Below are 17113 nucleotides of genomic sequence, written 5' to 3' on the forward strand. Positions count from 1 at the left end.
AACGTGGACAATGATGCCCTTGGCCAAAAAGGGCGTATGCGTTTTTTCCTGAATATATTCAGGAAAAAACGCATACGCCCTTTTTGGCCAACCAAGCAACCTGGAAAGGCAAATCAGCGCTCCAAAGAAGTCTCGCTTCCCAGCGGGCAAAAGGGCCATGCGGAAAAAAGTGTCCAAACCAGAAATGCAGGACTGGCCATGGAGAAATGGGAGCCTTGCTACGCTGATGGGCGGGATGTAAATTGCCAACAGCCACTCTGGAGAAGTGTACGGTGTGTCCTGAAACATCTAAAAAACACAGCTTGGAGAGCATAGGGCACTTCCACTCATGGGCGTATAAATTGGGAAAACTAAAAATCAGCAAGACACAGGCACCCCAAAGTTTAGAGCTGCTCTGTTGACAAGAACCCCCACTTCATTACACCTTAAATATCCTAGGAAAGAGAAAAGTGGATAAAGAAGTTGTGGTCCTCATGTACAATGGAATATCACTCAGCCATGAAATCCACGTCATAAGGCTAGTAGCAGCACGATGAGTGGATTTAGGTACGACGATTCTAAGTGAAATAAGTCACACAGAAAAAGACACTTATCATAAGATATCACTTATAGAGGGAATGTAAAAACCGCTACACTTGAACTGAATTACAAAACAGAACAGAGTCACACGTTCAGAAAACACACTATGGCTGCTGAACGGGAAAGGTGAGGTGGGGTGATGCATAAAACAAGGGTTTCAAATTAGCTCAGATACCGTTCCATAAACCCAATATGTAGTAGACAAGACCTACTCCTTGCTCAGTGAACTGGACTCAACACCCCCTATTCACCGCACAAGAATATATCTGACTAGTAAGAATCTTCAAACCTATGTATTGATATCTCTCTGTAAGTGAGTCAAGGGGGTGTAAAGCGGCCTAAACACAGCCGTGAAAAGCATCTAAACCCCATTATAAAAATAAATTACTTTTCAAAACCCGTGAAACAAAGACAGTGAAAGAGAGAGAAATTCTTACAAAATTCGTTCAGGGGCTGTGATGCAACCTGGATTGACCATATCTAGACCCACAGCTGATTGAGACATAAGGGTGGACACTCTTGGGGCTCAGAGGTTTGGGGAGGTTGCATGAGCCAACGCAGACCCTTTAAAGTAATACTGCATGGTACCCATCCCATGGGTCCCAAATCTCCAGGTTCAAGGGCATCTTCCTACGTCGAAAACATGCATGAGAAACCCAGAAGATGGTACACCGTGTGATCGGGAAAGGTTTCTAAAACGCACCTCATTTCTCATCTCCTTGTGCTCGGGTTCGCCATTCCAGCCGCTTTCCTAGCCATCTCCCTCCTTGGAGAATCAGCACCTTTAACCTCCTGTTCCGTACAGGTTGCAATTTGTCCTGAGGATGAACGGGAAGAGGGGGAACCAATGAGAGACTAGCTCTAGGGGTTGGGACAGGCACAGGTCACTCTATTTTCCCATCAGGAAGAAGAATTAACCACAAGCTCAGCCTGCCCCCCAGAACCAGAAGAGGGCCTGAAGCAATCCTGCACTTTTGCGGCCAGCTCCCAAAAAAGCGACTGGAAAAATGGAGCTCAGGGGCACTGCAATTCACAAACCTGCAGAGTTATAAATAATAACTCTCGTCCACAAATATATTGAGGGAAGGCAACGAAGAGGCTTTGAAAGCAAGGCAGAATTGCAGGAAACAGATTTCAGGAGGTAGATTCGAATCGCCTTGAAAGCACATGAAAAGCGGCAAAACGTGGACAATGATGCCCTTGGCCAAAAAGGGCGTATGCGTTTTTTCCTGAATATATTCAGGAAAAAAAGCATACGCCCTTTTTGGCCAACCAAGCAACCTGGAAAGGCAAATCAGCGCTCCAAAGAAGTCTCGCTTCCCAGCGGGCAAAAGGGCCATGCGGAAAAAAGTGTCCAAACCAGAAATGCAGGACTGGCCATGGAGAAATGGGAGCCTTGCTACGCTGATGGGCGGGATGTAAATTGCCAACAGCCACTCTGGAGAAGTGTACGGTGTGTCCTGAAACATCTAAAAAACACAGCTTGGAGAGCATAGGGCACTTCCACTCATGGGCGTATAAATTGGGAAAACTAAAAATCAGCAAGACACAGGCACCCCAAAGTTTAGAGCTGCTCTGTTGACAAGAACCCCCACTTCATTACACCTTAAATATCCTAGGAAAGAGAAAAGTGGATAAAGAAGTTGTGGTCCTCATGTACAATGGAATATCACTCAGCCATGAAATCCACGTCATAAGGCTAGTAGCAGCACGATGAGTGGATTTAGGTACGACGATTCTAAGTGAAATAAGTCACACAGAAAAAGACACTTATCATAAGATATCACTTCTAGAGGGAATGTAAAAACCGCTACACTTGAACTGAATTACAAAACAGAACAGAGTCACACGTTCAGAAAACACACTATGGCTGCTGAACGGGAAAGGTGAGGTGGGGTGATGCATAAAACAAGGGTTTCAAATTAGCTCAGATACCGTTCCATAAACCCAATATGTAGTAGACAAGACCTACTCCTTGCTCAGTGAACTGGACTCAACACCCCCTATTCACCGCACAAGAATATATCTGACTAGTAAGCATCTTCAAACCTATGTATTGATATCTCTCTGTAAGTGAGTCAAGGGGGTGTAAAGCGGCCTAAACACAGCCGTGAAAAGCAGCTAAACCCCATTATAAAAATAAATTACTTTTCAAAACCCGTGAAACAAAGACAGTGAAAGAGAGAGAAATTCTTACAAAATTCGTTCAGGGGCTGTGATGCAACCTGGATTGACCATATCTAGACCCACAGCTGATTGAGACATAAGGGTGGACACTCTTGGGGCTCAGAGGTTTGGGGAGGTTGCATGAGCCAACGCAGACCCTTTAAAGTAATACTGCATGGTACCCATCCCATGGGTCCCAAATCTCCAGGTTCAAGGGCATCTTCCTACGTCGAAAACATGCATGAGAAACCCAGAAGATGGTACACCGTGTGATCGGGAAAGGTTTCTAAAACGCACCTCATTTCTCATCTCCTTGTGCTCGGGTTCGCCATTCCAGCCGCTTTACTAGCCATCTCCCTCCTTGGAGAATCAGCACCTTTAACCTCCTGTTCCGTACAGGTTGCAATTTGTCCTGAGGATGAACGGGAAGAGGGGGAACCAATGAGAGACTAGCTCTAGGGGTTGGGACAGGCACAGGTCACTCTATTTTCCCATCAGGAAGAAGAATTAACCACAAGCTCAGCCTGACCCCCAGAACCAGAAGAGGGCCTGAAGCAATCCAGCACTTTTGCGGCCAGCTTCCAAAAAAGCGAGTTGAAAAATGGAGCTCAGGGGCACTGCAATTCACAAACCTGCAGAGTTATAAATGATAACTCTCGTCCACAAATATATTGAGGGAAGGCAACGAAGAGGCTTTGAAAGCAAGGCAGAATTGCAGGAAACAGATTTCAGGAGGTAGATTCGAATCGCCTTGAAAGCACATGAAAAGCGGCAAAACGTGGCCAATGATGCCCTTGGCCGAAAAGGGCGTATGCGTTTTTTGCTGACTATATTCAGGAAAAAACGCATAGGTCCTTTTTGGCCAACCAAGCAACCTGGAAAGGCAAATCAGCGCTCCAAAGAAGTCTCGCTTCCCAGCGGGCAAAAGGGCCATGCGGAAAACAGTGTCCAAACCAGAAATGCAGGACAGGCCATGGAGAAATGGGAGCCTTGCTACGCTGATGGGCGGGATGTAAATTGCCAACAGCCACTCTGGAGAAGTGTACGGTGTGTCCTGAAACATCTAAAAAACACAGCTTGGAGAGCATAGGGCACTTCCACTCATGGGCGTATAAATAGGGAAAACTAAAAATCAGCAAGACACAGGCACCCCAAAGTTTAGAGCTGCTCTGTTGACAAGAACCCCCACTTCATTACACCTTAAATATCCTAGGAAAGAGAAAAGTGGATAAAGAAGTTGTGGTCCTCATGTACAATGGAATATCACTCAGCCATGACATCCACGTCATAAGGCTAGTAGCAGCACGATGAGTGGATTTAGGTACGACGATTCTAAGTGAAATAAGTCACACAGAAAAAGACACTTATCATAAGATATCACTTATAGAGGGAATGTAAAAACCGCTACACTTGAACTGAATTACAAAACAGAACAGAGTCACACGTTCAGAAAACACACTATGGCTGCTGAACGGGAAAGGTGAGGTGGGGTGATGCATAAAACAAGGGTTTCAAATTAGCTCAGATACCGTTCCATAAACCCAATATGTAGTAGACAAGACCTACTCCTTGCTCAGTGAACTGGACTCAACACCCCCTATTCACCGCACAAGAATATATCTGACTAGTAAGAATCTTCAAACCTATGTATTGATATCTCTCTGTAAGTGAGTCAAGGGGGTGTAAAGCGGCCTAAACACAGCCGTGAAAAGCATCTAAACCCCATTATAAAAATAAATTACTTTTCAAAACCCGTGAAACAAAGACAGTGAAAGAGAGAGAAATTCTTACAAAATTCGTTCAGGGGCTGTGATGCAACCTGGATTGACCATATCTAGACCCACAGCTGATTGAGACATAAGGGTGGACACTCTTGGGGCTCAGAGGTTTGGGGAGGTTGCATGAGCCAACGCAGACCCTTTAAAGTAATACTGCATGGTACCCATCCCATGGGTCCCAAATCTCCAGGTTCAAGGGCATCTTCCTACGTCGAAAACATGCATGAGAAACCCAGAAGATGGTACACCGTGTGATCGGGAAAGGTTTCTAAAACGCACCTCATTTCTCATCTCCTTGTGCTCGGGTTCGCCATTCCAGCCGCTTTACTAGCCATCTCCCTCCTTGGAGAATCAGCACCTTTAACCTCCTGTTCCGTACAGGTTGCAATTTGTCCTGAGGATGAACGGGAAGAGGGGGAACCAATGAGAGACTAGCTCTAGGGGTTGGGACAGGCACAGGTCACTCTATTTTCCCATCAGGAAGAAGAATTAACCACAAGCTCAGCCTGCCCCCCAGAACCAGAAGAGGGCCTGAAGCAATCCTGCACTTTTGCGGCCAGCTCCCAAAAAAGCGACTGGAACAATGGAGCTCAGGGGCACTGCAATTCACAAACCTGCAGAGTTATAAATGATAACTCTCGTCCACAAATATATTGAGGGAAGGCAACGAAGAGGCTTTGAAAGCAAGGCAGAATTGCAGAAAACAGAGTTCAGGAGGTAGATTCGAATCGCCTTGAAAGCACATGAAAAGCGGCAAAACGTGGACAATGATGCCCTTGGCCAAAAAGGGCGTATGCGTTTTTTGCTGACTATATTCAGGAAAAAACGCATACGCCCTTTTTGGCCAACCAAGCAACCTGGAAAGGCAAATCAGCGCTCCAAAGAAGTCTCGCTTCCCAGCGGGCAAAAGGGCCATGCGGAAAAAAGTGTCCAAACCAGAAATGCAGGACTGGCCATGGAGAAATGGGAGACTTGCTACGCTGATGGGCGGGATGTAAATTGCCAACAGCCACTCTGGAGAAGTGTACGGTGTGTCCTGAAACATCTAAAAAACACAGCTTGGAGAGCATAGGGCACTTCCACTCATGGGCGTATAAATTGGGAAAACTAAAAATCAGCAAGACACAGGCACCCCAAAGTTTAGAGCTGCTCTGTTGACAAGAACCCCCACTTCATTACACCTTAAATATCCTAGGAAAGAGAAAAGTGGATAAAGAAGTTGTGGTCCTCATGTACAATGGAATATCACTCAGCCATGACATCCACGTCATAAGGCTAGTAGCAGCACGATGAGTGGATTTAGGTACGACGATTCTAAGTGAAATAAGTCACACAGAAAAAGACACTTATCATAAGATATCACTTATAGAGGGAATGTAAAAACCGCTACACTTGAACTGAATTACAAAACAGAACAGAGTCACACGTTCAGAAAACACACTATGGCTGCTGAACGGGAAAGGTGAGGTGGGGTGATGCATAAAACAAGGGTTTCAAATTAGCTCAGATACCGTTCCATAAACCCAATATGTAGTAGACAAGACCTACTCCTTGCTCAGTGAACTGGACTCAACACCCCCTATTCACCGCACAAGAATATATCTGACTAGTAAGAATCTTCAAACCTATGTATTGATATCTCTCTGTAAGTGAGTCAAGGGGGTGTAAAGCGGCCTAAACACAGCCGTGAAAAGCATCTAAACCCCATTATAAAAATAAATTACTTTTCAAAACCCGTGAAACAAAGACAGTGAAAGAGAGAGAAATTCTTACAAAATTCGTTCAGGGGCTGTGATGCAACCTGGATTGACCATATCTAGACCCACAGCTGATTGAGACATAAGGGTGGACACTCTTGGGGCTCAGAGGTTTGGGGAGGTTGCATGAGCCAACGCAGACCCTTTAAAGTAATACTGCATGGTACCCATCCCATGGGTCCCAAATCTCCAGGTTCAAGGGCATCTTCCTACGTCGAAAACATGCATGAGAAACCCAGAAGATGGTACACCGTGTGATCGGGAAAGGTTTCTAAAACGCACCTCATTTCTCATCTCCTTGTGCTCGGGTTCGCCATTCCAGCCGCTTTACTAGCCATCTCCCTCCTTGGAGAATCAGCACCTTTAACCTCCTGTTCCGTACAGGTTGCAATTTGTCCTGAGGATGAACGGGAAGAGGGGGAACCAATGAGAGACTAGCTCTAGGGGTTGGGACAGGCACAGGTCACTCTATTTTCCCATCAGGAAGAAGAATTAACCACAAGCTCAGCCTGCCCCCCAGAACCAGAAGAGGGCCTGAAGCAATCCTGCACTTTTGCGGCCAGCTTCCAAAAAAGCGAGTTGAAAAATGGAGCTCAGGGGCACTGCAATTCACAAACCTGCAGAGTTATAAATGATACCTCTCGTCCACAAATATATTGAGGGAAGGCAACGAAGAGGCTTTGAAAGCAAGGCAGAATTGCAGGAAACAGATTTCAGGAGGTAGATTCGAATCGCCTTGAAAGCACATGAAAAGCGGCAAAACGTGGCCAATGATGCCCTTGGCCGAAAAGGGCGTATGCGTTTTTTGCTGACTATATTCAGGAAAAAACGCATACGTCCTTTTTGGCCAACCAAGCAACCTGGAAAGGCAAATCAGCGCTCCAAAGAAGTCTCGCTTCCCAGCGGGCAAAAGGGCCATGCGGAAAAAAGTGTCCAAACCAGAAATGCAGGACAGGCCATGGAGAAATGGGAGCCTTGCTACGCTGATGGGCGGGATGTAAATTGCCAACAGCCACTCTGGAGAAGTGTACGGTGTGTCCTGAAACATCTAAAAAACACAGCTTGGAGAGCATAGGGCACTTCCACTCATGGGCGTATAAATAGGGAAAACTAAAAATCAGCAAGACACAGGCACCCCAAAGTTTAGAGCTGCTCTGTTGACAAGAACCCCCACTTCATTACACCTTAAATATCCTAGGAAAGAGAAAAGTGGATAAAGAAGTTGTGGTCCTCATGTACAATGGAATATCACTCAGCCATGACATCCACGTCATAAGGCTAGTAGCAGCACGATGAGTGGATTTAGGTACGACGATTCTAAGTGAAATAAGTCACACAGAAAAAGACACTTATCATAAGATATCACTTATAGAGGGAATGTAAAAACCGCTACACTTGAACTGAATTACAAAACAGAACAGAGTCACACGTTCAGAAAACACACTATGGCTGCTGAACGGGAAAGGTGAGGTGGGGTGATGCATAAAACAAGGGTTTCAAATTAGCTCAGATACCGTTCCATAAACCCAATATGTAGTAGACAAGACCTACTCCTTGCTCAGTGAACTGGACTCAACACCCCCTATTCACCGCACAAGAATATATCTGACTAGTAAGAATCTTCAAACCTATGTATTGATATCTCTCTGTAAGTGAGTCAAGGGGGTGTAAAGCGGCCTAAACACAGCCGTGAAAAGCATCTAAACCCCATTATAAAAATAAATTACTTTTCAAAACCCGTGAAACAAAGACAGTGAAAGAGAGAGAAATTCTTACAAAATTCGTTCAGGGGCTGTGATGCAACCTGGATTGACCATATCTAGACCCACAGCTGATTGAGACATAAGGGTGGACACTCTTGGGGCTCAGAGGTTTGGGGAGGTTGCATGAGCCAACGCAGACCCTTTAAAGTAATACTGCATGGTACCCATCCCATGGGTCCCAAATCTCCAGGTTCAAGGGCATCTTCCTACGTCGAAAACATGCATGAGAAACCCAGAAGATGGTACACCGTGTGATCGGGAAAGGTTTCTAAAACGCACCTCATTTCTCATCTCCTTGTGCTCGGGTTCGCCATTCCAGCCGCTTTACTAGCCATCTCCCTCCTTGGAGAATCAGCACCTTTAACCTCCTGTTCCGTACAGGTTGCAATTTGTCCTGAGGATGAACGGGAAGAGGGGGAACCAATGAGAGACTAGCTCTAGGGGTTGGGACAGGCACAGGTCACTCTATTTTCCCATCAGGAAGAAGAATTAACCACAAGCTCAGCCTGCCCCCCAGAACCAGAAGAGGGCCTGAAGCAATCCTGCACTTTTGCGGCCAGCTCCCAAAAAAGCGACTGGAACAATGGAGCTCAGGGGCACTGCAATTCACAAACCTGCAGAGTTATAAATGATAACTCTCGTCCACAAATATATTGAGGGAAGGCAACGAAGAGGCTTTGAAAGCAAGGCAGAATTGCAGAAAACAGAGTTCAGGAGGTAGATTCGAATCGCCTTGAAAGCACATGAAAAGCGGCAAAACGTGGACAATGATGCCCTTGGCCAAAAAGGGCGTATGCGTTTTTTGCTGACTATATTCAGGAAAAAACGCATACGCCCTTTTTGGCCAACCAAGCAACCTGGAAAGGCAAATCAGCGCTCCAAAGAAGTCTCGCTTCCCAGCGGGCAAAAGGGCCATGCGGAAAAAAGTGTCCAAACCAGAAATGCAGGACTGGCCATGGAGAAATGGGAGACTTGCTACGCTGATGGGCGGGATGTAAATTGCCAACAGCCACTCTGGAGAAGTGTACGGTGTGTCCTGAAACATCTAAAAAACACAGCTTGGAGAGCATAGGGCACTTCCACTCATGGGCGTATAAATTGGGAAAACTAAAAATCAGCAAGACACAGGCACCCCAAAGTTTAGAGCTGCTCTGTTGACAAGAACCCCCACTTCATTACACCTTAAATATCCTAGGAAAGAGAAAAGTGGATAAAGAAGTTGTGGTCCTCATGTACAATGGAATATCACTCAGCCATGACATCCACGTCATAAGGCTAGTAGCAGCACGATGAGTGGATTTAGGTACGACGATTCTAAGTGAAATAAGTCACACAGAAAAAGACACTTATCATAAGATATCACTTATAGAGGGAATGTAAAAACCGCTACACTTGAACTGAATTACAAAACAGAACAGAGTCACACGTTCAGAAAACACACTATGGCTGCTGAACGGGAAAGGTGAGGTGGGGTGATGCATAAAACAAGGGTTTCAAATTAGCTCAGATACCGTTCCATAAACCCAATATGTAGTAGACAAGACCTACTCCTTGCTCAGTGAACTGGACTCAACACCCCCTATTCACCGCACAAGAATATATCTGACTAGTAAGAATCTTCAAACCTATGTATTGATATCTCTCTGTAAGTGAGTCAAGGGGGTGTAAAGCGGCCTAAACACAGCCGTGAAAAGCATCTAAACCCCATTATAAAAATAAATTACTTTTCAAAACCCGTGAAACAAAGACAGTGAAAGAGAGAGAAATTCTTACAAAATTCGTTCAGGGGCTGTGATGCAACCTGGATTGACCATATCTAGACCCACAGCTGATTGAGACATAAGGGTGGACACTCTTGGGGCTCAGAGGTTTGGGGAGGTTGCATGAGCCAACGCAGACCCTTTAAAGTAATACTGCATGGTACCCATCCCATGGGTCCCAAATCTCCAGGTTCAAGGGCATCTTCCTACGTCGAAAACATGCATGAGAAACCCAGAAGATGGTACACCGTGTGATCGGGAAAGGTTTCTAAAACGCACCTCATTTCTCATCTCCTTGTGCTCGGGTTCGCCATTCCAGCCGCTTTACTAGCCATCTCCCTCCTTGGAGAATCAGCACCTTTAACCTCCTGTTCCGTACAGGTTGCAATTTGTCCTGAGGATGAACGGGAAGAGGGGGAACCAATGAGAGACTAGCTCTAGGGGTTGGGACAGGCACAGGTCACTCTATTTTCCCATCAGGAAGAAGAATTAACCACAAGCTCAGCCTGCCCCCCAGAACCAGAAGAGGGCCTGAAGCAATCCTGCACTTTTGCGGCCAGCTTCCAAAAAAGCGAGTTGAAAAATGGAGCTCAGGGGCACTGCAATTCACAAACCTGCAGAGTTATAAATGATACCTCTCGTCCACAAATATATTGAGGGAAGGCAACGAAGAGGCTTTGAAAGCAAGGCAGAATTGCAGGAAACAGATTTCAGGAGGTAGATTCGAATCGCCTTGAAAGCACATGAAAAGCGGCAAAACGTGGCCAATGATGCCCTTGGCCGAAAAGGGCGTATGCGTTTTTTGCTGACTATATTCAGGAAAAAACGCATACGTCCTTTTTGGCCAACCAAGCAACCTGGAAAGGCAAATCAGCGCTCCAAAGAAGTCTCGCTTCCCAGCGGGCAAAAGGGCCATGCGGAAAAAAGTGTCCAAACCAGAAATGCAGGACAGGCCATGGAGAAATGGGAGCCTTGCTACGCTGATGGGCGGGATGTAAATTGCCAACAGCCACTCTGGAGAAGTGTACGGTGTGTCCTGAAACATCTAAAAAACACAGCTTGGAGAGCATAGGGCACTTCCACTCATGGGCGTATAAATAGGGAAAACTAAAAATCAGCAAGACACAGGCACCCCAAAGTTTAGAGCTGCTCTGTTGACAAGAACCCCCACTTCATTACACCTTAAATATCCTAGGAAAGAGAAAAGTGGATAAAGAAGTTGTGGTCCTCATGTACAATGGAATATCACTCAGCCATGACATCCACGTCATAAGGCTAGTAGCAGCACGATGAGTGGATTTAGGTACGACGATTCTAAGTGAAATAAGTCACACAGAAAAAGACACTTATCATAAGATATCACTTATAGAGGGAATGTAAAAACCGCTACACTTGAACTGAATTACAAAACAGAACAGAGTCACACGTTCAGAAAACACACTATGGCTGCTGAACGGGAAAGGTGAGGTGGGGTGATGCATAAAACAAGGGTTTCAAATCAGCTCAGATACCGTTCCATAAACCCAATATGTAGTAGACAAGACCTACTCCTTGCTCAGTGAACTGGACTCAACACCCCCTATTCACCGCACAAGAATATATCTGACTAGTAAGAATCTTCAAACCTATGTATTGATATCTCTCTGTAAGTGAGTCAAGGGGGTGTAAAGCGGCCTAAACACAGCCGTGAAAAGCATCTAAACCCCATTATAAAAATAAATTACTTTTCAAAACCCGTGAAACAAAGACAGTGAAAGAGAGAGAAATTCTTACAAAATTCGTTCAGGGGCTGTGATGCAACCTGGATTGACCATATCTAGACCCACAGCTGATTGAGACATAAGGGTGGACACTCTTGGGGCTCAGAGGTTTGGGGAAGTTGCATAAGCCAACACAGACCCTTTAAAGTAATACTGCATGGTACCCATCCCATGGGTCCCAAATCTCCAGGTTCAAGGGCATCTTCCTACGTCGAAAACATGCATGAGAAACCCAGAAGATGGTACACCGTGTGATCGGGAAAGGTTTCTAAAACGCACCTCATTTCTCATCTCCTTGTGCTCGGGTTCGCCATTCCAGCCGCTTTACTAGCCATCTCCCTCCTTGGAGAATCAGCACCTTTAACCTCCTGTTCCGTACAGGTTGCAATTTGTCCTGAGGATGAACGGGAAGAGGGGGAACCAATGAGAGACTAGCTCTAGGGGTTGGGACAGGCACAGGTCACTCTATTTTCCCATCAGGAAGAAGAATTAACCACAAGCTCAGCCTGCCCCCCAGAACCAGAAGAGGGCCTGAAGCAATCCTGCACTTTTGCGGCCAGCTCCCAAAAAAGCGACTGGAACAATGGAGCTCAGGGGCACTGCAATTCACAAACCTGCAGAGTTATAAATGATAACTCTCGTCCACAAATATATTGAGGGAAGGCAACGAAGAGGCTTTGAAAGCAAGGCAGAATTGCAGAAAACAGAGTTCAGGAGGTAGATTCGAATCGCCTTGAAAGCACATGAAAAGCGGCAAAACGTGGACAATGATGCCCTTGGCCAAAAAGGGCGTATGCGTTTTTTCCTGAATATATTCAGGAAAAAACGCATACGCCCTTTTTGGCCAACCAAGCAACCTGGAAAGGCAAATCAGCGCTCCAAAGAAGTCTCGCTTCCCAGCGGGCAAAAGGGCCATGCGGAAAAAAGTGTCCAAACCAGAAATGCAGGACTGGCCATGGAGAAATGGGAGACTTGCTACGCTGATGGGCGGGATGTAAATTGCCAACAGCCACTCTGGAGAAGTGTACGGTGTGTCCTGAAACATCTAAAAAACACAGCTTGGAGAGCATAGGGCACTTCCACTCATGGGCGTATAAATTGGGAAAACTAAAAATCAGCAAGACACAGGCACCCCAAAGTTTAGAGCTGCTCTGTTGACAAGAACCCCCACTTCATTACACCTTAAATATCCTAGGAAAGAGAAAAGTGGATAAAGAAGTTGTGGTCCTCATGTACAATGGAATATCACTCAGCCATGACATCCACGTCATAAGGCTAGTAGCAGCACGATGAGTGGATTTAGGTACGACGATTCTAAGTGAAATAAGTCACACAGAAAAAGACACTTATCATAAGATATCACTTATAGAGGGAATGTAAAAACCGCTACACTTGAACTGAATTACAAAACAGAACAGAGTCACACGTTCAGAAAACACACTATGGCTGCTGAACGGGAAAGGTGAGGTGGGGTGATGCATAAAACAAGGGTTTCAAATTAGCTCAGATACCGTTCCATAAACCCAATATGTAGTAGACAAGACCTACTCCTTGCTCAGTGAACTGGACTCAACACCCCCTATTCACCGCACAAGAATATATCTGACTAGTAAGAATCTTCAAACCTATGTATTGATATCTCTCTGTAAGTGAGTCAAGGGGGTGTAAAGCGGCCTAAACACAGCCGTGAAAAGCATCTAAACCCCATTATAAAAATAAATTACTTTTCAAAACCCGTGAAACAAAGACAGTGAAAGAGAGAGAAATTCTTACAAAATTCGTTCAGGGGCTGTGATGCAACCTGGATTGACCATATCTAGACCCACAGCTGATTGAGACATAAGGGTGGACACTCTTGGGGCTCAGAGGTTTGGGGAGGTTGCATGAGCCAACGCAGACCCTTTAAAGTAATACTGCATGGTACCCATCCCATGGGTCCCAAATCTCCAGGTTCAAGGGCATCTTCCTACGTCGAAAACATGCATGAGAAACCCAGAAGATGGTACACCGTGTGATCGGGAAAGGTTTCTAAAACGCACCTCATTTCTCATCTCCTTGTGCTCGGGTTCGCCATTCCAGCCGCTTTACTAGCCATCTCCCTCCTTGGAGAATCAGCACCTTTAACCTCCTGTTCCGTACAGGTTGCAATTTGTCCTGAGGATGAACGGGAAGAGGGGGAACCAATGAGAGACTAGCTCTAGGGGTTGGGACAGGCACAGGTCACTCTATTTTCCCATCAGGAAGAAGAATTAACCACAAGCTCAGCCTGACCCCCAGAACCAGAAGAGGGCCTGAAGCAATCCAGCACTTTTGCGGCCAGCTTCCAAAAAAGCGAGTTGAAAAATGGAGCTCAGGGGCACTGCAATTCACAAACCTGCAGAGTTATAAATGATACCTCTCGTCCACAAATATATTGAGGGAAGGCAACGAAGAGGCTTTGAAAGCAAGGCAGAATTGCAGGAAACAGATTTCAGGAGGTAGATTCGAATCGCCTTGAAAGCACATGAAAAGCGGCAAAACGTGGCCAATGATGCCCTTGGCCGAAAAGGGCGTATGCGTTTTTTGCTGACTATATTCAGGAAAAAACGCATACGCCCTTTTTGGCCAACCAAGCAACCTGGAAAGGCAAATCAGCGCTCCAAAGAAGTCTCGCTTCCCAGCGGGCAAAAGGGCCATGCGGAAAAAAGTGTCCAAACCAGAAATGCAGGACAGGCCATGGAGAAATGGGAGCCTTGCTACGCTGATGGGCGGGATGTAAATTGCCAACAGCCACTCTGGAGAAGTGTACGGTGTGTCCTGAAACATCTAAAAAACACAGCTTGGAGAGCATAGGGCACTTCCACTCATGGGCGTATAAATAGGGAAAACTAAAAATCAGCAAGACACAGGCACCCCAAAGTTTAGAGCTGCTCTGTTGACAAGAACCCCCACTTCATTACACCTTAAATATCCTAGGAAAGAGAAAAGTGGATAAAGAAGTTGTGGTCCTCATGTACAATGGAATATCACTCAGCCATGACATCCACGTCATAAGGCTAGTAGCAGCACGATGAGTGGATTTAGGTACGACGATTCTAAGTGAAATAAGTCACACAGAAAAAGACACTTATCATAAGATATCACTTATAGAGGGAATGTAAAAACCGCTACACTTGAACTGAATTACAAAACAGAACAGAGTCACACGTTCAGAAAACACACTATGGCTGCTGAACGGGAAAGGTGAGGTGGGGTGATGCATAAAACAAGGGTTTCAAATCAGCTCAGATACCGTTCCATAAACCCAATATGTAGTAGACAAGACCTACTCCTTGCTCAGTGAACTGGACTCAACACCCCCTATTCACCGCACAAGAATATATCTGACTAGTAAGAATCTTCAAACCTATGTATTGATATCTCTCTGTAAGTGAGTCAAGGGGGTGTAAAGCGGCCTAAACACAGCCGTGAAAAGCAGCTAAACCCCATTATAAAAATAAATTACTTTTCAAAACCCGTGAAACAAAGACAGTGAAAGAGAGAGAAATTCTTACAAAATTCGTTCAGGGGCTGTGATGCAACCTGGATTGACCATATCTAGACCCACAGCTGATTGAGACATAAGGGTGGACACTCTTGGGGCTCAGAGGTTTGGGGAGGTTGCATGAGCCAACGCAGACCCTTTAAAGTAATACTGCATGGTACCCATCCCATGGGTCCCAAATCTCCAGGTTCAAGGGCATCTTCCTACGTCGAAAACATGCATGAGAAACCCAGAAGATGGTACACCGTGTGATCGGGAAAGGTTTCTAAAACGCACCTCATTTCTCATCTCCTTGTGCTCGGGTTCGCCATTCCAGCCGCTTTCCTAGCCATCTCCCTCCTTGGAGAATCAGCACCTTTAACCTCCTGTTCCGTACAGGTTGCAATTTGTCCTGAGGATGAACGGGAAGAGGGGGAACCAATGAGAGACTAGCTCTAGGTGTTGGGACAGGCACAGGTCACTCTATTTTCCCATCAGGAAGAAGAATTAACCACAAGCTCAGCCTGCCCCCCAGAACCAGAAGAGGGCCTGAAGCAATCCACCACTTTTGCGGCCAGCTTCCAAAAAAGCGAGTTGAAAAATGGAGCTCAGGGGCACTGCAATTCACAAACCTGCAGAGTTATAAATGATAACTCTCGTCCACAAATATATTGAGGGAAGGCAACGAAGAGGCTTTGAAAGCAAGGCAGAATTGCAGGAAACAGATTTCAGGAGGTAGATTCGAATCGCCTTGAAAGCACATGAAAAGCGGCAAAACGTGGCCAATGATGCCCTTGGCCGAAAAGGGCGTATGCGTTTTTTGCTGACTATATTCAGGAAAAAACGCATAGGTCCTTTTTGGCCAACCAAGCAACCTGGAAAGGCAAATCAGCGCTCCAAAGAAGTCTCGCTTCCCAGCGGGCAAAAGGGCCATGCGGAAAACAGTGTCCAAACCAGAAATGCAGGACAGGCCATGGAGAAATGGGAGCCTTGCTACGCTGATGGGCGGGATGTAAATTGCCAACAGCCACTCTGGAGAAGTGTACGGTGTGTCCTGAAACATCTAAAAAACACAGCTTGGAGAGCATAGGGCACTTCCACTCATGGGCGTATAAATAGGGAAAACTAAAAATCAGCAAGACACAGGCACCCCAAAGTTTAGAGCTGCTCTGTTGACAAGAACCCCCACTTCATTACACCTTAAATATCCTAGGAAAGAGAAAAGTGGATAAAGAAGTTGTGGTCCTCATGTACAATGGAATATCACTCAGCCATGACATCCACGTCATAAGGCTAGTAGCAGCACGATGAGTGGATTTAGGTACGACGATTCTAAGTGAAATAAGTCACACAGAAAAAGACACTTATCATAAGATATCACTTATAGAGGGAATGTAAAAACCGCTACACTTGAACTGAATTACAAAACAGAACAGAGTCACACGTTCAGAAAACACACTATGGCTGCTGAACGGGAAAGGTGAGGTGGGGTGATGCATAAAACAAGGGTTTCAAATTAGCTCAGATACCGTTCCATAAACCCAATATGTAGTAGACAAGACCTACTCCTTGCTCAGTGAACTGGACTCAACACCCCCTATTCACCGCACAAGAATATATCTGACTAGTAAGAATCTTCAAACCTATGTATTGATATCTCTCTGTAAGTGAGTCAAGGGGGTGTAAAGCGGCCTAAACACAGCCGTGAAAAGCATCTAAACCCCATTATAAAAATAAATTACTTTTCAAAACCCGTGAAACAAAGACAGTGAAAGAGAGAGAAATTCTTACAAAATTCGTTCAGGGGCTGTGATGCAACCTGGATTGACCATATCTAGACCCACAGCTGATTGAGACATAAGGGTGGACACTCTTGGGGCTCAGAGGTTTGGGGAGGTTGCATAAGCCAACGCAGACCCTTTAAAGTAATACTGCATGGTACCCATCCCATGGGTCCCAAATCTCCAGGTTCAAGGGCATCTTCCTACGTCGAAAACATGCATGAGAAACCCAGAAGATGGTACACCGTGTGATCGGGAAAGGTTTCT

This window comes from Balaenoptera acutorostrata, chromosome 4 (assembly GCF_949987535.1).
Source record: "Balaenoptera acutorostrata chromosome 4, mBalAcu1.1, whole genome shotgun sequence".
Lineage (NCBI taxonomy): Eukaryota > Metazoa > Chordata > Mammalia > Artiodactyla > Balaenopteridae > Balaenoptera > Balaenoptera acutorostrata.